Genomic DNA, 26,780 nt, shown 5'->3' with positions numbered 1-26,780 from the left:
AATTAACACTCATCAGTATGTGCTGCCACCACACAGAACTACAATGGGCAGGGCGGATCCAGGGAGCCTTTGATATTTAATTAGGCTGGCCATGGCAGGAGGAAGGTGTTGCCCTCCTCCTCTTGATGATTTTCATGTACTCCTGGCTGTCACATTCCAACTAAATGTGACAGGGAGGACTGCTCCTGTGGGCTGTGTTTCCCCAGAGTACACTTGATTTGTATGTATTGTGCGGCGAGCATAGGAACATGTATGTGGATGGTTCTATCTTCATTCTTCAACTGTTTTCTTTTCATTGCACTTTTTGCCAAAAAACATTTGCTGAAAAAAATAATCCCTTTTCTTTAATTTATTTTAGGGGGTCCCCCCAATCTCTCTCCCCTATTATGTATCCCTGTACACCACCCCACCCTCCCCCTTATATGCCCCCCATATTTGTCGATGTTTTTTCATCAAAAATGTTTCGGCATAAAGTGTTGCAAAAAGAAAAAAATGGGTGATGAATGAACGCTGTACCATGTGGATTAGCCCCACACATTTTCCAAAGTTGATCTTCCATCATCCCATTTCTTACAAAAAAAAATTCAAAAACAGGCCAGCGCACACTCCCTGTGCGGATGCTCGAATTCCTCAGCCCTTGGGCAGGGCCATTACAAGCTTTCCTCACAGGCTGAGCTGGCACAATAGGGACAAGGCCAATGCAAGCCTTCCCCACCAACAACAGTAGAACATCATGGCAGGTGAATAGTTCAGTAGTTAAATGCCCTCCTGAGGCATGGGGCCAAGCTGCACTTCACAAGTTCAAATAGGTCAGTAGCGTTGAATTGGTGCTTCATCCTTACAAGGTCATAAACTGAGCACCATTAAACTGGGATACAATTTATTTAAAAATGGGTGGACTCCGACAAAATGCACTATTTAAGAAATTATCATTATGTTTATTACTATTATCCTTGTGGGCCGAGTCATTCGCGAAGAACAGCCGCAGCACGGGTGGAGGATCCCTTGCAGGCAGCCAGCTTCACACCAGCCGAGCTATCTGTTCCATAAATGCCCAACCTCTGGTGGTCATTCTTGGGGTAGGCAAAGGGGAATGTACGTAGATCACACTGCGCACACCCAAAAGCTTCATGCTCTAGGTCTTGGCAATCCCTCGCCACCAGTTCTCCTGCTTGCTTGATGATCAGTGAGGAAGCCAGGGTGAAAAAGATGGGGACGAGACAGTCACTGAAGCTGCTAGTGGGCCTGGATGCTCACAAAGTCTTCTCAGCGTGCTGAAACAATGAAAGGAGCTATTGGCTGTTGCCTTTTCGTAATGCAGAAAATCTCCACCCCCAGTTTTCCCTAATCATCCTTATAGCAGAGACGTTTTTATGGGAAGGCAAAGGGGGCACTTGCCCAGGGACCCCACCTTGGAGGGGGCCCCACAAGTCTAGCTGATCTGAAGAAGATTGATCCCATTTTTCAACAGTCTTAAATATCACACGTCAGGATATGCAATGGGGTGCTGCTGAGACTCTAAACCCATTGCCTTTCAGTTTGGCAGTTGCATTCTTCCTTGGTCAATTCATCATGTATTGCTTTCTGTGTTCACTGCGGTATACATAGTTTGTGTATTCCTTATGGCACAACTCTGTAGAATTCTTTCCTTTCGTGGGAATTATGTTGATCATGTGCAACAGGCAATGGTGAAATGCATATTGATAAATTGAGTGCCACAATTGTTCAGAAGTTAGCTCAGTGTGTGAAGCACCCATTGCAGAGATATGTGTTCATATGCAAAATTAGAATTTCACATTCCAGCTAGGATGGCTGAGCCTTTCCTATGTCTGAAGTTTATAAACCTGCCTGCATATGTACTTGGTTTTGCAGAACACCATCTGCTATTATCAGCAATGTACCTGTACCAGATAGGGGGAGCTATAAAAACGAACATATCATCCGTATGGTGAAGGTCTAGATATTGGTTTGTTCCGATGGGGCGTTGTAAAACCTAGGCAATCACCTCCAACGAAGGCATAAACTGTTAGTCCAAGAGGTGAATAAGTAGCCAAATTCAAGACTCTGGAACAACAGCGTTCATGTTTGTATCCTGGATTTGCCAGCAGACGATACATTGAGCCTGGTCAAAATCATCTAATATATCTTACATTACTGTGCTGTCTTCTGTGAGGTTTGCCTTCTTGCATGCTGCTGGTATCGTTTAGCCCATTACTTGATCTTTCTTCTTATGTAGGCCATTTGGGTGAAAGGATTGGTAGACAGAAAAGAGCGGACCATATGTTGCAGGCCTCAGGCAAGCATATTTTAAGGTCTGCTTGTTTGACACAAAAAACGGCTTGCTTTTTTGTAAAAGTCAAAGGTTTTTATGCACGTTTATAAATGAAAACGTCACAAGCCATTGTTTTGGAAGTATTTAAAGCTTTAAAATACAAAAGACAAACCCAGATTAAATTTGTTAAATCACATTGATTGGTGTGCTGGTTCTTATATACTTTCTTTGATGATGGAGAGAATGAACCAATTCCCATTTTGCATAATACCCTTCTATAATATTTTGTTTAAAATGGTCATGTTTGCTAATGTGATTTGTGTACTTTCCAAGTCTGTTTTTTAATAAAATGAGACTGGTTTAGTTCATGGTAAGAAATGAAAATGAAAGCATTCAAATGCAGAAATTGCAGAGTTGGCACAAATCCCAGCTTCACCCCTTCACCTCTTAACCAATGTGTGATCCTGGGCATCTCATTTAATCTTGTATTGACTAAAACTCTCAATATTGCCAGTCCCTAAACCTTTCAAAATTGTCAGCCCTTCTGAGTGATTTCCTTCTCATGGTATGATCTTCATAAATGCCTTATTCATGGTTTCACTGTGTTAATAGTGAGCATATTTATATCGCACACCACAGGCCTTTGTTCCTTTGATATCTAATGGCAACACTATTTAAAAACCATATCCAACTTCTAATCTCAGTCTGTCTGGATAAAGACACCTTCCTGGTAGCTTCTAATCTGCCTCCACTATCCATGCTACGGTATGTGTAGCGTTCTCCTTCCTTCCAATTTGTGGTCTCTATCCATGCATGAGCACTTTTGCATTCTGTTTGGCAGCTAATGTGAGTTCTATGTCTATTATGGGTTACATGTACCTTTTACACACCGTCCTGCATTAATACTACATCAACCTTCCTGGATGTTATTGATAAAAGTATCCTGTATGTACTAGAACAGTAACCTATTTGTAGACTGCTAATGTTGGTTTTCAAATTCTAATTGTTTATCATTCGGATTAGAGCAAGAATGAAGAGGGCAAGGGTACTTAAAGGGAGTAAACGTGCTTATTATGCTGAAAGACAGCATATCAACCTATAGGTTGTGAGCACGGCGGGTGGGTGGCGTGACCAGTACTCTTGATCCGTTAATTGCTTTGGTTTGGTGGAGGGGGCACCCAAAGATATCCGTGCCCAGGGCCCAAAAAGTGGTTAAGATGGCCCTGCCTTATAGCAGTGTTTGAAGTGTATTAAAAAAGTAGTGGAACTGTGATTCCTGCGCGGGAAAGATTAGGAAGGAAGGGAGCAATGTACAACATAGTTTTCAAGGGTTGCCGTCATGCTGGTTGACATCCAATTTAGTTTAAACAGATTTCAGTTCAGCTGTAACTGATATCCGTTGGTAAAACTGAGGAGTGTACTTTAACTTCACAAAGAACAGTTCCGGAATGGTAAAAATGGTTACAAAAAGTAGTGGAGCGGTTAACAGTAAAAAAATAGTGGAACCCCGCTCCCGACCGTTCCCGCTCTCTTCGACCACTGTCTGATAGCCAGTAGAATACTGCTCGTGTTTTATGGGTTAGGCTCAGTGCAGAGGGTCTCAGTAGAAGCACAACCAGTCCTTCCCAGCACTGGTACACTGCTGGCCAGCGCGTTGCCAGTGTCATCAATATTCATTGTCTGGCCCTTCATTTACTGCTGGATGCTTTTAAGTGACCCTAATATGGAGAGTGAGAGCCTGTTTTAATCTTCAAATCATCAATGTCCTGCAATTACCTCCGTGCAGTGTTGCAGCACAGAAAAGCAGTCCAGTGATTTTTCAGGCAAACACTATTTCATTGGGAAGGTTTTCCTTGCCACGAGTGCCCAAAATAAAGTCAATTTATGTATACAGACATTTTACCATTGCATAAATAAATATTTTTCATTTTGAGATTAAAGACTAAAAGTAACCTCGGGATAGCCATGTCCATTACCTTTTATACGTTGAGCAAATGTGCCCCAGCACAGCCCTGTCCGTCACATTCTAAGAGTGTGTGTAAAAGGTTATTTCTGGCTCTCTTTTCCACTATTAACGAAGCCACTCGTTCCTGTTCTGTACTGTGGGCTGTTCACTTCCTCACTCCTGCCTGTCACCATATGATCCAAGACCAGGAAGTAGCAACGTTAGTTCTGGAGTGACTCGGCCCTGCTGTTATGTTAAAACATCTTCGGACTAGGCCTCAATTTTTACCTTGCAGCCAGACCCACGGCGGCGGCTTAGTTCGCCTAGTGCTTGCAGTGGCCCTGAGCGTGAGGAAAGAAAGAGGTAGATGAGAATCCTTAACTGTTAATCAGTGCATTTTTAGAAGAACCTGTTTTCTGTAGCTTCTGTGTTTCTTAGTGCGTCCTGGTGAGGGCACGTGGGGTGTGTGCCTAGAGGGAATACTCCGAGGTGCTGGTATCTTGCTGAACTCCGAACTCCCTATCCGTGTACTGCTAAAGGAGAGGGTAGGCTTGGGGGTTGTGGGGTGTTTGAATTGTAAAATGGTAGAAGATGTGCAGAGTAAGCCTTGCACTGCACCGCTGGGCTCAGAGTGAGCTGGTGAGGGGTACTAGCAGGAGCTGAGCTGCAGTGTGTGTGTTGAGCCATGTGAGAAGTGTAATCTCAGAAGAAGAAATGGAGGGGAGGTTAGGGCATGGGGTGCTGCAAGGATTCTGGATTGAGGAAATCTACCAGAGTTTAAGATTCCGGCTGTCCATATTTTATCCCTGAGGGGATAGTGAGGTGGATGAGGTAATAGTTTGGGCCTACTGTACTTCTCATTCCTCCACCTGGGCATATGCTCCAGAAAAGATCTCGATGTTGCATGTCCACTGTGGTGAGTGCGTCAAATAGACTGATCGGAATGAGTCCAGCCTCTAGAGCACTGATGATGAAAAGTGTTGCCATGAGAGATGCATCAGATACTTGCTCTCTCCAGATTGTCAGATACATCTAGCATGACAATCCTCTGAGCTAGGCTTACACAGGCTTGTGTGGTCCATCCAGTCCTTTTTTTATATTCTTTGCATTCTGGTAGTTGTAGTTTTGCCATTTCGCTGTAAATGAGGGACAACTGAACACTGAATGTAAACAAATAAATTACTACTGGATGGCCTATACTGACTTGACATGGTTCTAGATGAGCTCTCTTTCAGCCAACCATTGGCTGATCTTGGTAGCACTCTGCCTCTATAGTCATGTGTATGGTATATTGCTGTGTAGAGGTCAGGGAGGGCAAGGGGGCAGTGCCCTTTATTGTATGTTGCAGGAAGACCCAAGTAAGCAGGCACTAGAGGTAAGGGCAGGTATAAGAGGACAGAGACAGCAGGCATTCAACACCATAGGGACGATAAGTGACACTGGCTAATACCTCCCGGATCTTGGCGAGTAGAAGATTCTGGGAACACTCCGTCAGAGGACCCGCAGCAGCCTGGAATTCAGGGTTTCCATTCATCCCCTGACAAGCAGGCAGGATAAGGCGTAACAAATCTTCTTCTCATTGAAAAGAAAGGAAGATGCTTGATGTAACAGGATGTGTTCATTTGTTGTCTTTCAGTGACTGTTTGCTTCACCTTTCAACCGAGGACGGCTAAAAAACAAACAGAAAGCCCTTTTTTAATGTTGCTATGGTTTCCGTCAGCAGCCAGAGGTAGGCCAAAGAAGCCACAGAGGAAGTGGCTCCATATCATACATTTTGGGAAGAGGTTCTCATAGGCACTGATTTCACTAAAGAAGATGATGAGATGCCTTTTAGCCTACCGTCTGATTTTCAGACACTGGGGTTTGACCTGCATTCCACTGATTTCCCAAGGGCCCAGCTCTCTGTTGGCCTAATGGAGAATCCACATAGCAACCAACATTGTGTACAGTTTGAAATACCAAAGCTGGAAAATTAAACCACAAACATTAAAGCATGAAAGTAGCTTTAACGTGCCTTATTTTCCCCTCGCTAGCATAAAACAACCATCGCTAATCCAAAAACACGAAAGAGGTATCCATCTGCTTCTTAAAGTGCCCTAAAAACGTACATCCCCAAAATGCACTGTTTTCAACATCACACAATCACAAGGGGTCTGAAACCATTACAATTATTTCTTCATAGGGAAGATCATCAACATGAAAGACGTCTTGTTAACCAACAAAAACATCGGAAATGCAACCAATCCTCCTAGAGCAGCTTCCCCCCCAGGACACAATATGTGTTCACAGGCACACTTACAGAAGAGTTATCAACACTATATACAATACACCAACCAAGACCAGGGAAAGACCCAGGAGAACCTGTCTCAACCCAACACCAAAGTTTCAAGCGCACCCAAAAGAACCATTGCAAGAAACTTCAGACCCATAGCATGTCTTTGATGGCTATCAAAATACTGGCAACAAATAGGCACCGCAAAATCACATAAGCGCAGAACAGTACTCAACCTGTTTCTTTTTGACAATGCAACACCTACGCGTCTCTGTTCTCAGCACGCAGTGACGAAGGCTCCCTGTCACAGCCGTCGACCTCTTCGGATCCTATGACGAAGCGAAACCTGACCTCCTGATCCTATGCCTAGCATAAGTCACAGAAATATCCAATCCACTCCTTCAAAGGATCTTCGCTATTCACATCAGGAAAAAGAGCACAGTAGTTGGGAAAATACACCTGCCAACCCAACCAAGTCGCATGCAGAGCCGCCGTTCTCTTCGGCGTAATACATCATACCCATTGTGACTCTCCTCTGGAAATACATGCACACTTAAGGGGTTAAAGAAAATGGGTCCAGACACCACCCCCCACCCCCATCGGTGAAATAATCCCAAATAAGAAAAGATGAAAAATACTTGTTTCAATGCACAGATCCGCTCCATAGTAAAAGCCTCTTCCAGCTAAAATGCCTAAAATGATCCTTCCCATCGGCCCTACAGAAAACCATATAGTTACATTGGCTAAAATGCCGCCTCACAGCACAACATAGGCGACAACAGACGACAACTTAAAGGGGTAAAAACAATATTATAAAAATAAAAAGTAGGATATAGGAAGCTCACAGTAATCGCCTCTCAAGGCTATGAACGCCAGTGTTTAAGGACATGGATAGCAAAGGAGACCTCAAGCAGTTCAGGAAGAGGCTAAAGACATGCATGTTGCTGTGCTGCCGCCAACAATACGTGACAATACGTGACGTGAGCAACGCTAAACCTGTTACCCTCCTCCTTGTCATCCTCTCAACCTGCTGCTGCACCAAGAAGCAATCAAGTTTGGGATGGGTGCAAGACAAATAAGCACACATAACCATATGCCCAGGAACACCCCGCGCGTGTTCAATATTAGCTGATAAGGCCTGGGACTCGGTACTTCTGTTTTCATATACAGGGCAAAGCAAATGACAACGTTAAACATTATGAAACTACAGACGAAAACCTTGACACCTGCCAACCAATTTACCACTGAGAGATATTTGTTGAACGTGAAAAATGTAGAAATGGTCTATCTTGAGATCTGCTGGTTGCATTCGGATTTTATTTTACACGGTTCTGTGACGTCAGGCAAGTATAAAACACGGAACGTGAAAACGTATGTTTTCCATGTCTATTTCTCTTTAGGCAGTTTGATACTAAGTATTTCCTTTGTTGCACGTGTCATTGTTACCGTTCCTTTGAGAAGACACTACTTTCTTACTGTAGGCTAAGTTTAAATCGTTTAGCTTAGAGTTTATGGAACATATTGCCTGTGTCAAATGCTTTTTCAAAGGGGGGCCTGACAAGAAAGGCCAGATGAATTGGACAGGTAAGTAGGAAGAGAGGGGTTTAGCCAGGGGTGGGAGGGAAAGTTGTAGGTTGATTCCAGAGGGGGGCAGGAGCGGAGGTTGTGGACGGGAGTCACAGGAGGCAAGTGGAAATGTGGTGGTAGCTGAGGTAATGGAGATGGCAATGACAGCAGACCAGAACTCTGCGGGCGACCATTAGACACTATGAGTGAAATGGGGGTGCGGAGAACAGGGGCTGTGAAGGTGTCTCGGGAGGATAGCTCAGGGGCAACATGCTCGACTTGGAAGCAAGATCACATGGAGCACCACAGGTTCGATCCTCGGGTCCTGGATATTAAGCGCGTTATAAATAACCAATCATATCATATCATATTAGAGAGCACAGTTTCTAAAATGTGTGCTTGCTGCAGTGGGAAAAAAGACAGACATTCTGGGGGTCAAGAGAAGACGCCCACTTTGGGAAGCGACCGCTGGTATATGGACGATTCCCAGACTGTTTTCCCTTTCCTTCCCTGTTCTGGGAGTGAGCACGGAGTGAGCACGGCCAATAGGACAAATAAATTAGGGCGTGCTGGCGAATACACCTAGGAAGAGAGCTAAAAGAAGACTACTCAGAGTTACACTGAAGGTGGGGATTATCGACACACTTAGTAACATAGTAAGAGGTTGTGAGGTTTTGCCCAGGTAGCTGCAAGAGGCAGCCGCCTTGTTACTTCAGGGACAAAGACACCTTCACCAGATGTCACCGGCTGCAGGACAAGCAGGACAAGCCAGGACCACAGCACCACAATCTGGACAAGGGCCCAGCCACAACCAGATGCCAAATATCTGACATTTTTATTTTTTTATTTTACGGATTCCAATGTCAGTATGTCATTAACAATAGCTGAAACACACATACGTGTAACAGCAAGTAGAGAGCCTAAAGCAGATAGGCCGATATAAGAGTAATAACAGTAAAACAAGTCTATAACAGGTTGACAAAAAACAAAAAAGGAAAAGGGAGAAAGCACATCAATTTAAAATGCAAAGCAAATGAGTACACTTCAGAACCACAAATACAATAGAGGCAGGGAAGGGATCTGCAGAGTCCATGACTCCAATTAACTGTACATATCCAGGAACGTTCCCCAGATCTCATTAAATGTGTCCAGATTAACTCTCTGACTGTAGATGGCTCTCTCATAGGTTGAGAGAGGCAGGAGCTCCTCCACCCAGTCATCAATGAAATTTAAGTTAGCAGACTTCCATGCACATAGAATCATTCGCATAGCCAACATACAACCTTGGATCAGTCAAATCTTGTTTGCATGCGATAAACCCTCTACCAGGTGAACATCACCAAGAATCAGCAATGTGGCTTTTATTGGACGGACTTGCCCAAGTACTAGACCCAGTCCTTCCGAGGCTCCTCTCCAGAAGTCGCTGGTCTTGCTACAAAACCAGAGCAGGTGACTCAGTGTACCGTTCGCCTGTTTGCATTTCCAACATTGGTCATCATCTGATAGACGTCGCCTGAACATTAGTTCTGGAGTCCAACATTTTCTGAAAAGTAATTTAATCTGGGATGCTCTAAGACCCCAATCCATACTAGACAGTCGAAAGTTGCCGCGACATCTCTTCCAGCAGCCAGGGTCGAGACTGTCGCCCAATTCTCTGGCCCATGTGGCCGCAAGTTCTACTTCACCTTTGCTGGCAGAAGCCAGAACGTTTTACAATGTTGCAGCCGACTGGGCAGCATGTCTGCATAATTCCAGCTGTGACCAGGCCATGCGTCATTGAGAATTCTGTATAGAACAATCGTGCCGCTTAGCGAATGCTCCCTGTATTCAACATAAGTGCAATCTCACAAGTCAACATTCATGCATAACAGGGGAAGGGGTACCCACTCATCCTCTATGAACAAATCTTTAATATAACGAATCCCTCCCAGGAACCAAGATAGTCAAAAGAGTCTACACCTGTATCATAAAAGCAGGATTCCATCAGATGGACGCTTTGGAGAACACAAATAGATCACTGCCCAGCCGCCGTGATATCGTACACCAGCATTCACGCAGAAATTTGTAATGGGATTCCTCGCCCTTGATTGTCTTGTAGTCATGGACAGCATAGCTTTGGGTTCCATTTGTGCTGTGTGACTAGATTCCATTTGCACCAATAAATCCACATATGTCCTTACTATGTGACATAAATGTCTTGCAGAGAGAACCAGATAATATTAAAAAAGCAAGCCTGGGTGGTTTTCCATCCTACAAACATTTCTGCATGTGCGCAACAATCCCTTTAACAATGTCACTCGGCGTCTTAGTGGCAGCATAAAGAGGAGATAGTTAATCCTAGGTGCCACATCCATCTTGATGCAGTTGCCATTACCCCACAAGGAGCGTTTCAAAAGAGACCAATGATCCAGATCAGTTCTAATCCTAACCAGCAGGCATGAAATATTAAGCAGTGGCAATTGCTCCACTTTTGGGCCAATTCATATACCTAGATGTCTCATCTGGGTAGGGCATTGCGTAAAGTTCAAATGATCAAACGCATGCTTCATACAGAATTCAGAGATTGTGAGAATCTCTGATTTGCTCCAGTTGATCTTATATCCAGAAATATCAGAGAAGGCTTACATTTCAAGCATCAAAGAGGTGATGCTTAGTTCAGGTTCACAGACAACCACCAGGAGATTGTCTGCATAGAGCCAGATCTTACCCGAACACCCACCATATCCAAGTCCTTGAATAGCACAATTTCATTGTAAGAGAATGGCCAAGGGCTCCATGGCAATAATAAAGAGCAATGGCGAAAGCGGAAAACTCTGTCTGGTTCCTCGCTTTAGTGGAAAGTTATTCGAGATTAGTTCATTGGTGAGGGCGCTGGCAGCAGGGCCCAGGTAGAGTAGCTCAATCCAATGGAAGAATCCAAACCCATCACCTTCAGGGTTTCAAAGAGATAAGCTCATTCAATCCTATCAAAGGTTTTCTCAGCATCAATGGAGATTACTGCCACTGGTTCCTAAAGTTTACTTCCACGTTGTGTGGTTAGTAGCAACCTTCTCATGTTATCTGTCATTGATCATCCTGGGAAAAAGCCAACCTGATTTTCCTGGATCAGTGTAGTTATCACTTTCTCCAATCTCTTTGTCAATACTTAAGCCATTAGTTTGCAGTCTGTGTTGATCACACTGATCGATCTGTAATTTGCACATCAAGTCGGCGACTTGTCCTTCTTCAATATGACAGTGATTAAGGCATGTCTCATGGTGATAGGTAGGGTGCCTTTGTTAAACGAGTCAAGGTACACATCTCGAAGCAGCTCAAATGCAGTATCTGGCAAGATTCAGTAAAATTCTGCGGGGAGCCTGTCTATACCTGGCGTTTTGTTTCCATTCAGATTAGAGATTGTAGAACAGATCTTTTCCATTGAGATTGTGTCTTCTAGGTGAGTAGCAAGTTCTTCAGATAACTGTGGGCTCTTTACCCGGTCCAAAGCTGATGCAATACAGCTCTGACCACATTTGATTTCAGAACAATACAGCTGTTCATAAAAAAAGTTACGGAAGACATTATTGACATCTTTGAAAGACTTCATCACATTGTCAGAGGTATCTTTAACCACTTTGATAATCCGGTCATTCTACACCACCCTCAGCTTTTGTGCAGTCAATCTCCCGACCTTCTCTCGCTGTTCAAATAATGTGTCTTACATCTGAACAATGCATATTCCACCTCATCAGAGATAACTTGGTTTAACTCATATTTTTTCTTCCTGATTTGGCCTTGCATCTCTGGATCCTGGGCATTCACGTAACTCTTCTCAAGGGTTTTGGCTTCACATGAGAGTTTTTTTTAACTCTTTCTTTTTCTTTTCTATAACGGCCAGATTTAGTCATCAACACACCCCTCAACGATTCCCATACTGTACAAATCGAGATATCATCAGTTCTATTCGTTGTAACGAATTCTTTAATTTGCTTCACTATCTCCTCTTTCAATATATTATTCTGTAGAAGGGATATAGTCATTCTCCAAAAGAACAATTTGATTAGTGTATGCTGCAGAGAAAGGTGAAGTGAGACAGGTGCGTGATCAGTGACTGCAATTATGCCAATTTTGGAATTAAATCAACTAGGCGTCACAGGTCCGGGTTTTGGAGAATAATGTATTCGTGAGAAGGCATCATGGCAGGCAAATGGAAGATATAATCTCGGTCTAACGGATGCTCCAGATGCCAAATATCAGACAAGTGTCGTTCCTTTATCAAATTATCAAGTGATCATTTGCCCTTAGACGGAGACTTTGACCTGGACCCATTGGAGCGATCAAGCATGGGGTCCAGAACTAGGTTAAAGTCCCCACCCATAAGGATGCCACATTGCTATTTTGGATGTTGTGCAAGTTTGTGGAAAAGCAGTGGGTCATCGGAATTCGAGGCATATGCACAACAAAGTAGAATTTCGGTGTCCTGAACCTTACGTTTAATGGAAATAACCCTGGCATTTGGAATTGAAGTGCTGCAGAAAATTTCAGAGGTAAGATCTTCTTCAACAGTGTAGACACACTTCTCGTACTCGAAGTAAACGTGGAACAATAAGTCTGTTCCACTTTAGTTTTCCCACTTCAACATCAGAGAACGTGGTTTCTTGGAGCAGGGCAATGTCACAAGACCTAGGCTTCAAGCAGGACAATATTTCTGTGTGCTTGACAGGACTGTTCATACCATTTACATTCCACAATATCAATTTCAGATGTTCTACTGATGTGGTTCTGGAAGGTAGCATAATGTCAAGATGTGTAGGAAAAATGAAAAGAAAGCAACTAAGCCCCGGGCCAAAAAAGAACCGCGGACAGTGGTACACTTTATTCCGTGATACTGTGATACTGGGTGCACAGCTAGGAAACTTTTACTTTGCTTCAGTAGATACGAACTTCAAACCTTCACTCCTTTAAGAAAAGAGTTAAACTATCGAAGGACTTTGGACCTTTAGCCCTTTACACTCGAGAACCCAGCATGGAGTTTGTGTTTCTTCCTATACCTTCCACCGCTTAGCTCAGATAATTCACCTACTGAGTTACCCCAAAACTGTAGTCCATCTTCCTCCTTCCTTGAGAAATCAAATAGGTTGTCACCAAATGGTGAGACCTTTAAGCAAAGGGGAGAACCTCATATATCCAGAGAAAAGGAGAATGCTTGGGTTCAAATCCATCTGGATTTAGGCAACTGTGAAAAAGCCCAAAGCCAAGAAGGCCAATTTATGTTGTGTCATCCTTTGCTTTACTTCCCAAATTAAAATAAACCTTTTTTATATTACTGAAAACTAGTGCGTGTCTGTGTTTTTAACGCGTTAAAGAGAATGCACATGAAGTGCCACAGATAATTACATCACACATAAAGTCAAAAAGACTAATATGCACCAGTGAAAAACAGAGTTCATTAAAGGTTCATGCTAGATGATTTAGCACTTTGAGAGAGCTAGTGTCATGAATCAACTATTCCACCCCTTCTGGACAACATGGTCTCTCAAATACTGTAGTATTGCATCGTGTATTTCCAACATGGCCGACGCCGCTGGGAAACTCAAGGTCTAGTCTCCCACCTATGCCTGCTGCTTCCTTGAAAACAGATATGCCCCCAAGGCTCGGTGTGCCTCAACGCTAGCTGTTCCGTGCCTGATTGTACCGGCAAGTCACAGCTCTGAATTTTGTCCTTATCCACCTTTCCAATCCCTTCGGCTTCCCTGCGGTTAGCCGTTCTTTCCTTCCTGGTATTCTGTTCTGATCCGCTCCTCACATTCTCCGCCTCGCGGTTCAGTGCGAGTTCCTTGATCATTCCTGTATTAGTTTGCTTCCCTTCCTGGATTTACCTGACTCTTCCAGGGTATTTCCCTAGAACACTGAATGCTTTCAAGCCATCTCCTCCTTCCGCGGCCGGAGCCGGAACTGCATCGACCCACCTGCATACTGGCGACGGAAGAGACACGTCCCTTTCTGTACAAGGCTCGAACAATCAGGAAGAAGGAGAGTCCTTCGAACACCAGAAGGAAGACTTCAAAAAGTAAACAGGTGAGCCAAAAGTACGAGTGTGACAGCTAGTCCTCTCGTAAACCAAACCTAAAAATGTGATATATCTTACGAGTGAATATGAGAGCAAGGGAACCCCATAGAGTGAAGCCAGTGACACATGGAGAAGCCAGATCTATTTGTTCATCGCATCTATTTTCTTCTATAGCTCCTGTGTCCAAAAGCCTCTGAGTACTTGGGTTACAACAAGTTATGGAACAGTGTGCTCTGGTTTAGGAGGCAGGATAGTCAGTGCAGATGTATTATGGCATTAACTGTGGATTCTAATTTAGGAGGCAGTTAGTCTGTAAAGGCGTTTGAGGTCATCGGCCATGAGAACGTCTGTTATTGCATCTGGGGGCACATGTTTGATGTCATCAGCTGTTGGGCGGATTGTTCTGTCTGGGTGTAGGGGTTTTGTGGTACAGTTTCATTATGCACAGTGGTGTGGCATGTTCTGCGTGAGGAACTGAGGTCCAGTGTGGAGATTTTACAACCTGAGAGAGCACTGCACCATCGAGTGCAGGAGTTCTACCTCTAGAGCATGCGACGCTCTTGCCACCATTAATGTGTTTTGAAGTGATTTACTTTTTGTTTCGCAGCTAGCTTCACTTTCCCGAAGAGAGCATTATTAATAGATGGAGTATGTTTATCGAGTCGCCTGTGGGCCTGCTTATGTTTAGAGCCTTGTGTACTCGGTCCGTGTGATGGAAGGCTGAGCCTTCCCTTGTTTCCACACGCGACCCCTCGAGCTCCTAATCCATCATCTTCTGGAATGAACTCGGTGCAGCCTACGTCATGGCATGCCCTAACCAAATATGGGCGATATTCCTGGCACATGCCTCTTGCCTGAAAGATCGGCTCTTAGGACAGACACAAGGCCAGCAACGATTGTTTTATTTTTTGTTCTAATCAGCTTTACTGAAGACTGGGTGGGACAAAAGGAGTGATATCTTAGCGCTCAGTGCGGAGAATTGCACTGGCATTATCCTGGCTCCAGATAAGACTTTGAGGTAAGAGTATTTTACGCCCAACTAAAGGAAGTTAGGCGTAAAAAGCGAGAAAACATTGAGTTTTCATATTCAAGTGGTGTTTTTTAGGCAAGTAAAACATTTAAAAATAGGATTATTTTTGCAATCCAAACTTTCATTGATATCTGAACTACTGGTACTTAACCACAGTGTTGTCTCTATAGTAACATGTGCTCTTGCACAACTGAAAGTCACCTGGGCCAACAGCCCGTGTAAAAGGAGGTTCCCGCGCCAGCTGCCGCCTTTGTTTTTATGATTCAAAGTATAGAAAATGTATTTGGGAGGAGCAAAGTGAAAATGTTCATCTACTGATGGGAGAGCCTGTGCACAGAAAGAACATTGCAAGGGGGCAGCAGTGCATAGGGTGTTCATCCTCTAAGAACTCCACATTCCTGTGCATGTCAGCTGCAGTGCACACCTGTTGCAGAACTCCACCTTCCTGTGCAGGTCAGCTGCAGTGCGCGGCCTGTTGCAGAACTCCACATTCCAGTGCAGGTCAGCTGCAGTGCGCGGCCTGTTGCAGAACTCCACATTCCTGTGCAGGTCTGCTGGAGTGCGCGCCCTGTTGCAGAACTCCACATTCATGTTCAGGTCAGCTGCAGTGCGTGGCCTGTTGCAGAACTCCACAGGTCAGCTGCAGTACACGGCCTGTTGCAGGTTAGCTGCAATGCGCGGCCTGTTGCAGGTTAGCTGCAGTGCGCGGCCTGTTGCAGAACTCCACATTCTTGTGCAAGTCAGCTGCAGTGCGTGGCCTGTTGCAGAACTCCACATTCCTGTGCAGGTCAGCTGCAGTGCGAGGCCTGTTGCAGAACTCCACATTCCTATGCAGGTCAGCTGCAGTGCGCGGCCTGTTGCAGAACTCCACATTCGTGTGCAGGTCTGCTGCAGTGCACGGCCTGTTGCGGCAGTGCCATTTCTCGAAGCCGGTGGTGAGTAGTATGTGGAAAGAAAGCGGTGTTCAGGAGCTTTGGGAACAAAATGGACACCAAGGAGACACATGAAACATTCAGAACGTGCTCTCTCCGTGTACACTATGTACACACATTTACTGTCTGGTTGATAGGAGACTAGTTACTGGGTAGAGCATCCATGATCATGTTTATTTATGTATTTATTTATTGGGTATTTATAATGCGTCTATACAGCAAATGGTGTTTCAAGGCGCAACAAGACAAAAAGAGTGGTGCGGGGGGACAGGGATGAAGCATAACAAAGAAACTGTCCTATTAGGCCCTGTGTCATTCGGATCGTGCAAGTGCAGTAACAAGAAGTGCAGGGGAGTGGGGGGGGCAGTGGGGCAAGTGCCGGTCAGAGCGGAACATGCTAATGCCAAGGAGGGAAAGGAAGTGCATGTCGGAGTGGAGAGCGTGCAGGTTCTTGGGGGGAGAGGACAGAGGAATGGGGAAGAGGGCCCCTGGGCTAGGCGAGTGCTAAGGGGGGGCCAGGTGAAAAAGTGCCAGGGTAATGCAGGGAGTACAGGGAATGAGGGTCCACATGCTAAGTGCGAGGACAGGGCAGGATGGGCTCAGTAGGCGTGCAGGCTACTATGCAGGTTATATGGGGAGGGAGCCCGGTAAGGCAAGTGCAGAATTAGGGAGGGGGCCGGGGTAGATCGAGGTGCTGCGGTAGACTGGGCGAGGAGGGCATGGTGCCCTGTATGAACCAGAAGGAACCAGGCAGCCAGTCGAAATGTAGCAGACGGGGACATTAGCAGGGGAGGGGGAGGAGAAAAGAAGTGTCTTGAGAAGCTTCTGGAACTTAAGGGGATCGGGCTCAAGCCTGAGCAGGGCAGGGAGCCCATTCCAGAGGAAGGTTCCTACGGAAGAGAGATATCTACCCCACTCTCCGCTTGGAAAAGTGTCTGATCTGCAGAGAGTTGAAGCTAGATGACAGAAGGGCTCTAGCAGGAAGGTATTTAGGGATAGAGAGTTGGATGTGGCGGGGTTCTAGGCCCTAGAAAGTCTTGTGGATGATGCAGAGGGCCTTGAACGTGATCCTCACAGCAACCAGGAGCCAGTGGAGAAATGTTAGGGCTGGAGAGACGCAGTTCCTGGGCGTGAGGCCAAGTATGAGTCTCACAGTCCTATTCTGGATTAGTTGAAGGAGGTAAAGGGAGGAAAGAGGCAGAATGAGGAAGAGGCTGTTGCAGTAGCCCAGCCTAGAGAGGACCAGAGCTCTGGAGACATTGAGTTTCTGGGGGAAGGTGAGGAAAGGGAGAATGCTTCGGAGGAGGTGCAACTGTCAGTGGGCCTTCTTGGCAAGGTCTTCGATGTGAGGAGAGAACGAGAGAGAGTAGTGGAAGATGACACCAAGGTTTTTTGCCTCACCAGAGGGTGGGGAGAGGGCCCATGTAGGATGGCCAGAGAGTAGGAGGCAAGGAGGAAGCTGGTGTCCCAATGAGAAGGATCTCAGCCTTACTGGCATTACGGCAGAGATCGTTAGCAGCACACCATGCCTGAATAGCAGTCAGACAGTTAGGAATGGGAGAGAAGGAAGAGGAGGCAGTGGAGGGAAGCTTGAAGGAGAGCTGTGTGTTGTCCCCATAACACTGGAAGTGAGGAGAGAAGGCAGAGATCAAATGGGCTAGAGGGGAAAAGTAGATGTTGAAGAGCCATGGCGAGAGGATAGAGCACTGAGGAACGCCGCAGGTGGAGGGTGTGAAGGGGAGAGAAAAGGGCCCAGTTGAACCTGGGATGGTCGGTCAGAGAGGAATGAGGTCAACCAGTCCAGTGCCAGGTCCGTGAGGCCAAGAGAATCACATAGCCAATTTATAAGGGTGGCATGATTGACCGTATCAAAGGCATAGGAAAGGTCAAGAAGGATGAGAATGGAAGGAGAGTTGGAATCAAGATTTGAAAGCAAGTCTTCACGGGTGTTATGGAGTGCAGTTTCCATGCCTCTGGATCCTCTGAAGCCAGACTGGTGGTCGTGGAGACAACCAACAGATTCAGTGTGGTGGATCAGCTGGGAGATGACCAGCTTCTCCAAGTGTTTGCCCAGGAAGGGGGTTATGGAGAAAGGGCGGTAGTTAGCTGGGCAGGAGGGGTCCGCAGGAGGCTTTTTGAGGAGGGGGTGCATAAGGGAGTGCTTAAGGGGTAGCGGGATGGAGCCAGTGGCAAAGGAGTGATTGCAGAAATCAGCCAAGGCTGGAGCAAGGGAGACAATGTTGTCCTTGATAGTTGGAGGAGCAGGGGAGCACTTGTTTGAAGGAGACTTTCATAGAAAGGACTTGTCTAGAGACCTCATCCGGTAGTATGGGCGAGAAAGAGGACATTAGGAAGGGAGTGGAGATGGGGGTCAGGGTGGTCTGAGAGTGGTTGATGGAGAAGGGAGGAGTCTAGAGGAGAATGAGGACAGGATGCTCCATGTTTTGATTATGAAGTGAGAGGCCATTGCAGTGCAGAGGGTCAGAGATGGCAGAGGAGAACTGGAGACTGCAGTAGGATTGACAAGGGTGATGCCATTATTGTAATCCCTGACACCTGTCCTGCATTCTCGTACATTATTTGATATGTTGTACGACTCTGCAGCCTCGGTTTATTACTCAGAAGTGGCCAATCAAGTGATTTCTTTAAATCCTTATGAGTGAAGCAAGTTTGGTTTGCTCTTTAAGGGACATGTCTGCTTTGCTATAGCTCAGAGTGGAAATCTTGGCATGCCCAAGGATTTGGGAGGCCGAGTGAGCACCAAGTCAACACACACAAAGTGCAATTTTCATATCTAGAAGAAGGGGTGGTGATACAGCACGACAATTCTAATGGCCAGTCTAGAACTCCACCAGCTCCAGATTGACAGCAGCAAGTGATCACCAAATTGAATGTACAGGCATCAAATCTTGCCCCATTGGGAGGGAGGTGTTAGAATGGCTCTATGCCTGGGGCAGCATAAATCCTTGCACGAACCCTGTTTAAAAATCCCACATTTGCATCCTTCTCCACCCAAAAATTCTCTGATATCCTTTATCCTTACTCTAATCAGTCAGCAGACTTTCCAGCATAGCATTTGCTGATGTTTGAAAAATAAGTTTCTCTCAATATACAACTGTCCCTGGGATCAGCAGCGTGCAGCAATTAAAGTTCAGCAGGAGCCTTAACGATCCTTGCACTGGAAGCTATTTAGGATAAACAGTAGATACGACCATACATTAAAACCATGGGGGTGGAGAAGGAACAATGTAGAAAAGTTCAAACGCGGTTAACAATTACAAGAAAAAAGGACCCAAGCAGCAGTGAAAAGGTGTAAAAAACAGAGAATTTCTACCTTGCAGCCAAAATGATCACTCCTCACCATTTGATGGCAACATTAGACAAAGGCACACAAATGGTATAGGCACACGTAACCCTGACAGGCAGGTTAGATTATCTGGCTTGTGTTACTGTGGTACAAGCTTAAATAATAGCTGTTGCTATTTTCCGACTCAGTGATACTCATTTTAAAAATCTTCGAAGCAGGGGAATCTATGCCGACCATTGCTATTTTTAAATTTGTGACACACAGGTTGCACACTGTTCAATGCAGCAGTCATTAAATCCTAAGATATATTTCACCAGTATGCATTGCCCAAGAACGCTCCATCTTTTGGTGGTCATCAGTATGTTCTACCGGCATGTGATACTTAACTTAGGAGGGCCCTACGACCATCCATGTAGCAGCAGCACTCCCATCCAGGATAGGCTAGCATTCATTGTCAACTCTGCCTCTTCGAGGGATGAACTAGGCCTAGATGGTGGCATTAGGGGGATCGTCTTTTACGATACAGCTCTTGGTGATTTTGTGACTGCCATTGATTATTCTTGCTGTGCATTAGGTTATCTAGAGGCTCTGTAAGCAGTGGAAGATTCAGGATGAACCCCCCTCAGAATGCAATTATGCCCAGAAAATGTCTAACCCACAGAGCACTCTAGAGCGCATATACAAATGAATAGTATCAGACCTTTTTTAGGGTTGACATAATTAGTGAAGCCATATCCAGATAATTCCAATACAAATGTATAGACTTTACATTTACTCCATGTCGGACAGGCCACCATTTTCCAGTGTCTGTAAACCCACCCTGAGCCATCTGTGAGGGGTCAGAATTGAGAGACAGACACAAAGTTATCAATTTCTCAACATGTGTCATGCTTAATAACATAAAAAAGGAATGGGATAAAGACATATGTATTCCTATCCTAACAAAAGTATTCCTGCCTATGAAACTAAAGCTAAAGAAAATGTACCATGTGTCCAAATATATCTGACCCTCAAACTATCATATACGTCCAAAATGTGTAAGCTAAATTTATCTGTTTCCAGTTCAACAAAAATGTGCAAAGTTTCAAAAGTATAAACCTATATTTACAGAGGTCCCTTGGGCAGTGTTTGTCTGGTAAATGGATTTTCCAATTTTTTAAATAAATTATCTTGTGATTAATCTTTTGATGTATTTTCGATGAATTTATTGATGTCATTTTTGATCAATCTTGTTATGATATGTTGATCGAATTTGACTTTTCTAATATGAATGCTATACCATTGTTGCTTTTTATATCTATTGACTTTTTCACTCATATGCACTTGTGCACTTTTGCATTTCAGTTGCTACTCTAAAAAGATATTCAAGTCTGCTGCACTTATGTTATATCATTATGTACTAGCACTTTAGGTGTTTCAATTTGTCTTTGGCTTGCCGCCATGCTTTTTTGTCTCCTACTTACTCATTTAGCAAACTTTGGCATTGGGTTATGGAACTGACTTTTGTTTATCCAATAGCCCATTGCATATCTAATTATTGTAAACTGAGGCACTTGCCCGTTATTTGCGAAATTTGCAAATGTACTGATGTTTGACACTGACCTCTTGTTCACTATTGGTCATCCGAGACTGCTCAAACTAATTTTTCTGCACTTTGTAGCAGAACAGTTATTGACTAGAGAGCATGTTCAGGCTCTGTCCCCTTGCCTTCCTCAGAAGAAACTAAATTATAAAATAAGAAAGGACAAATTTGAAAATGCACTTTAAATTCTTCTGGAAATGCAGCTGGCACAACTAATAGTTATTTTGCGCTACAGAAGTAGGGAACAGATAAGGCATTAGCTTGCACAATTAGTGTGTTTTAAAATACAATAGATTAGGTGACAGGAAGGTGTACACATAAAAAAGGGACTCACTGCACAAGTAGGGCAGACAATTGTAGGTAGATAAGATTGCTTCTACCCATAGGAAGGGAAATAATGTTAGAGGCATGCACGAGGAAATCGGCAGCTAGCAAAGCAAATCTGTCATGCAGAGGATAAAAATGTGACAAGTGGTTGCCATTTTAACTGCACAACCACAATGGAGAATAAAGGTCCTGTGCCTTTAAGAGGCCTTGCAGCTAAACACGCTATTTGAAACAAACACATTTAATTCAGGAAAAATGCTGCAGTGGCTGGACATAGCTGCTTTATAGGAATGTCAAAACCGAGGAAACCAAAATGAAAGTTTACATAAAGGAACAAAATATTGTGAGCTTTCAACCAATAAGATAAATCAGTTTCGACAACACAGCAGACTGGGACATTTCATAAGTAGTTGACAGATTAATGTCTCAGCGATTGGCTATGCATGCATGACAGAGAAGCAAGTGTGGCTTTAAAGACAAAATAATTGCTGCGAAGAAATCTAAACATGTCAAGAACAGAATGGCTTGTTTACTGTTACAAGAAATGGAGGGGCAGACAACTGTAATTTGGGCAAGGGCGAAGTCCTGGAAACTCAGAGACATCATGGCAGAGATAAAATGGGCTGTTTTATTTAATTAAGAACAAAGGCGATATGCTTGTCCTCTCCTCCCATCTACTTACATGTGTCATCATGCCGCCAGTTCACGTAGAGTGTGACCACATGTTAACCGATAATCATATGTCCTTTTCACCACAGAAGTAATTTAGAGATTACCAATAATATTCAAGAGAAGATGAAACTCTGCAGCCTTAAAGGCAACCTTTGGCGAGTTAAAGAAGTGTTTTTGGTTGTGCTTATACTTGTTGGGGTAAAGGGCTGTGGTATGTGGTGTTGTCACAGAGGCTGCCCAGTGTTAATGAAATACTTGAACAAAAAAAAACACCTGGTAATTCCCTGTGCCCTTTACTTTTGATAAAAAAAGAAAAAAATCAAATTGAAACCCCTTAGTGTTTGAAGTTTGTATTTTTACAAGTTGAAAATAGAAGGCAAGTTCAAAATAAAACACTTGTCAATAACATGTTGCTCCACTTGTTAAGCAATTTATGCAGATCCTTGTATAGTTCTTGATGTTTTCAAAATATTATGATTTGCCTTTGTTGCCCTTAAAGTGTCAAATACATGTTGCTTCACATGTTCAAGTCTTAAAGAAGAGGTTTCTTCAAAATGCTATTGATAGGATTATGTGTTGGTGCCCTCGACACGTGTTTATCCAGATGGGGTAATCTGGTTCTTCAGGAGGGTTTGTTTTGTGAATACAAGTAGCTGTGAATAAATACACCAAATAAGTTATAAGGACTTGTTGTCCAAAATAAGAAAAGGATAGAAAAGTAAGGGAGGTGTGATGGGAGGGGCACATTTGACAATTTAAGGGGGTGAGTGTCTCAAGGATTAAGAGGGAAAGTACTCACGTAACGTTGTCAGGAGATTGTATATTCAAAATAGTTGTTTGCACATGTTAGCAATAGTCCATTGTTGCTAACTTATATCCTTACAGGGAATCTGTTAGAAGATAATTAATCCTTATGTGTTTTCATCCCTTTGTTATTGCTCTAATGAAACAAAGCAAATGGAATAACCTTTAGGTTAGGCAAACTGTTTCTATGGATATCCATTTGATATTTCTTAAAAGTATCCTAAAGGTGTCAAGGCTATTCAAATTGTCTTACCTTAGTTGCTTGAGAAAGGCTCACTCCTTGACAAATTTGCAGAAGTGAATGGATTTGCTGCTCTGATACCAATAATATTATTCAAGCATGATGAGGTCGTACATTTGTATGGGATGTTTTATGGGTATGACATTAGATAGTTACCCAATCAGGAGGGTGGGACAAATAGATACTATATGTAGCTTAGCATTTAGGACCAATGAGCAGTAGAGGTAGGTTTTCATAGCTCAGTGATTATGATGACATCAGGATGACCCATTTGCATTATAGCAACTGTGTTGTCTGTTCAAACACAGAGAAGAATTTGAGAGAGAGAACTTTGCTGTTGATCTTGTTTTCTCCCAGCTTTTGCATACTTCCAATAAAGCTGCCATGCCTTGCATTCGGCATACCACCATCCACTCTGCGTTGTCTCTTTATTGGCAATACCAGGTAGAGGGCTGTACTGTTTTTGGACCTCTGATTTTCACCTTGCTGTGTACCTTGTCTGTCTACCTTATGGCTTTATTAGTCCCTTATGGGATGAAACTAGCCTACAACGGCCGTCTTGAAACACCTTTGCTATTCCACCAACACACTGGTACCATGTGACCTCCCGGTGAACAGGAAGTCAATATCTCCACAACTTTATTTTATCAAGCAAATGAACATAGACATTGACATTGTAACATAGCCTGAGGAAGCCTTAGTCATGGGTGGAATCCGTGGTGATCTTTTTTTGCTACCTTTGGGTAGTATCAGGTATTTGCCATGATCTTAAATAACAGCCCTAACATTCTCATTCTGGATCTGCTAATTTTAATGCCTTAATAAATGTACAGCTTTTTGCTGTGTTTTGCAACCTTACCGCACGTGTGCACAGGTCTTGTTTTTGGCGCTGTAGGCTGTTTTCAACTTTCCATACCAGCTGAACACCCTGCCACCGTTTGTCTATATATATATATATGTATATATATATATATATATATATACATATATATATATATATATATATATGTATATATATATATATATATATATATACATATATATATATTACATGGCCTGCAGTAGTAGGTGTGTAGTTATGGTTAAGTGTTGCTCAACCAATAGGAAGAGCACTTTTCGGGTGGCTTATAATGTTGCTCTCCCTCAATGAATGCTCAACAAACTTTGCAAAAAAATGTATATGACCGCCCTCTGATTGATCCTGCAACGTCATAGGGGGGGTGCGAAAATGTGTGGTTTTCCTCACAGAAAGAAAATGTTTCTCACGCCTACAATCCAAACCGCTGTACGGATTTTCACCAGATTTGCGGCGAGCCATTTACCTGACATGTCCCAACACAAGGATCAGGCAAAGTCAGTCAATTGATCAGAATTACACACACCTGACGGCCCTTCCCTTCCCCACAGGGATAAAAGGTGGAGCACGAGAGCACAATACAAGCAAGGCAGACTGCACAAAGACACGTCTATCCAAGTATGGCAGTTCAAGAGGAGGGGAAAGACGGTGAGAACCGAAAGGGTGACAAGGTGAGAAGCGACTTTGCCCTTTCCGACGCAGGCCTGTGAAATCTCCAGGGAAGGAATTGTAAGACCAGAACAATAACCAGTATGTGTTGCAGCAGATGTCAATAGTACACAGGGCCCTCCTCCGCTGATAACTAAGCCGAGGAGAGATGCCTGCCACCGTGGTACCGTCCTTGACTCCAAAGACAAGAAAAGCCAACTGGTTTATCACTGCTGATGAGGTAAGGGGAAAGCTAATAAGAAACCGAACTGTGTTGAACAAAAGTAGCAAGCGGTTAATTGAAGAAAGTACAAAGAACATTTAATCCAAGAGGGGTAAACCAGCCACAGAGGAGTCAGACACCACAGGGCATTACCCTCTGGTTGAAACTACCATTACCAGAAGGCCTTGGGAAATGCGAGAAAAGGGTCAAAGTGGTCATACAGGGGTCTAGCAAAGTCCTCTGTACAGTCAAAAGTCTTTGACCGGCAGATGATTGCAAAGCTAAGGGAAGTGAATCCCGCATTGTAAGAAAGTAGAAGTAATTGTGTGATTAGCAAAAGCTGGCAAGAGTGAACCCAACAAAGGGATACCTAAGGGACCGGTGCGCCATATAAATGAATAAATGAATAAATGAATAAATGAATAAATGAATAAATGAAGGGGCGAAGTCTAAAAGTCCCAATGAACAGTCTGTTGACAAAAGTGAATCCGACAGAGAGATGCCCACAGTGAACTGTTTAAAAAGACATTAAGATTTTTGAATGCCAAAAGCGAAAAGCTGTAGTGAACCTGATGGAGGGAGGCTGACATTCGAGAAGGGCCTGATTTCGGAAGAAGGGACCGAGGGGTGAAAAGGCATCACCCAACATACAAGTTGGAAGGAACTTTTAAAAAAATCAGGTCCTCAGAGGCAAGAAACGTTTTGTATTGTAGAAAAGTGACTTAACCACCGAAGGTCCTGATATCTGAGAAGCGGAGTGTGTGCTGTGCTCAGGAGTCCCACCTTGTCCCTTGCTCAAAATGTCGGTAAGGGAGATCCCCTGCTACCGCATCCTGACTTATCATTTGTGAACACTTCTTTCTTTCTTGTGAATACTATCCCACACTCTTTTGTATTTAGTCGTAAGGACTGGCAGTAGGTTTTTCTTAGTACAGGCCCTTTTATTCGACAAGATGCCACTAGGACTGCCTCATTATTATTTGACGGTCATAGCTTGCTCCAATCTTAGATTTAGGTTTAGATTAGGTGTTTTTCCAACCCACATATACAGTTTGGCAAAACACAACACCCTTGAACTGTGATCACTTGTGTCTGTCTTTACTGTTGCCACCAAAAATAGCACCAGCATGGGTTCTTAAGATTGCTTTATTACGACAATAGTAACCCAGCACTAAGGTGAACAGGGCTCACTCTCCTATTCGAACTCTAACACTTGAAGAAGGAAGAGCACCATCATCAAAGAACCCCATCTCTAGCTGCAGGGTAATCTGTTTAAAGTACAAGATGAAGCACAGTGATCTATCCATTCTACTGCCCTGCAATTAGTTAATAATCGTGTACTCTGATTTGATTATTGGGGCATGCAGCATGGCCCAAGCCCTAGGTTTGAACGTGAAAAAATAGGTTGGCTTGCGGCTGCAGCCTGAAATGCGGTCCTAAATTAAAACAAACTTGTGCGGGCGGCATCAGTAACAATCTGAGAGCATGCTTTTGCAAACCTGTTTGGAGAATCTTTTTCCAAAGTGTCCAAATGTAAGCACAAAAAATAGTGATATAAGTTTGGTGCATGGACAATGGCCTGGCCCTCGGCAAGGACAAATGTCTACTCTGATTTGCCTATGGGGGTATGCGGCATGCCTAAATCCCATGCCCCATACCCCATGGATTGTGGAGACTGGCCAAGCAAGCCATGAGCACTAGCCATTCTATCTATCTATCTATCTATCTATCTATCTATCTATCTATCTATCTATCTATCTATCTATCTATCTATCTATCTATTTTTGCTTATAGAGGGCCAAAGCCCTCAGGCATCCATGTGCTAAAACAGAAAAACAAAAGCTACAGAACAGAAACTCCCAAGTCCTTTTAAACAAACAGCCTAGTCTTCAGAAGTTTCCTGAAAAGAGAGTGATTTTCTTCCTCTCGGAGTGATTGAGGAAGCTCATTCCAAGCCTGCACCACCCAAACAGGAAAGGAACAACCATTTCCCCAGGCTCTTTTAAATCGATTGACCTTCAGAGTGCATGCCTTTGATGAACGAAGATTCCCAT

The 26,780-nt window shown here is 43.9% G+C and overlaps 1 protein-coding gene across 2 annotated transcripts in view; it reads right to left on the bottom strand.

Moving 5' to 3' along the window:
- SPTBN2 (spectrin beta, non-erythrocytic 2) overlaps positions 1–26,780 on the bottom strand; it is a 1,293,574-nt gene that overhangs the window by 1,138,376 nt on the left and 128,418 nt on the right. Inside the window, exon 1 of one of the 2 annotated variants that reach the window (XM_069644772.1) lies at positions 5,668–5,686. The exons of the other annotated variant lie outside the window; for it this stretch is intronic. The gene's annotated coding sequence lies outside the window, so the exon portion shown is untranslated. Of the gene's footprint in view, positions 1–5,667; positions 5,687–26,780 lie in introns of those variants that run through there. 2 annotated transcript variants of the gene reach the window in all.

The sequence above is a fragment of the Ambystoma mexicanum genome, chromosome 2p (genome assembly GCF_040938575.1).
Source record: "Ambystoma mexicanum isolate Mex_15411 chromosome 2p, UKY_AmexF1_1, whole genome shotgun sequence".
Classification (NCBI taxonomy): Eukaryota; Metazoa; Chordata; class Amphibia; order Caudata; family Ambystomatidae; genus Ambystoma; species Ambystoma mexicanum.
Note: the sequence above shows the minus strand (reverse complement) of the source record. Positions and strands in the feature narration are given on the sequence as shown.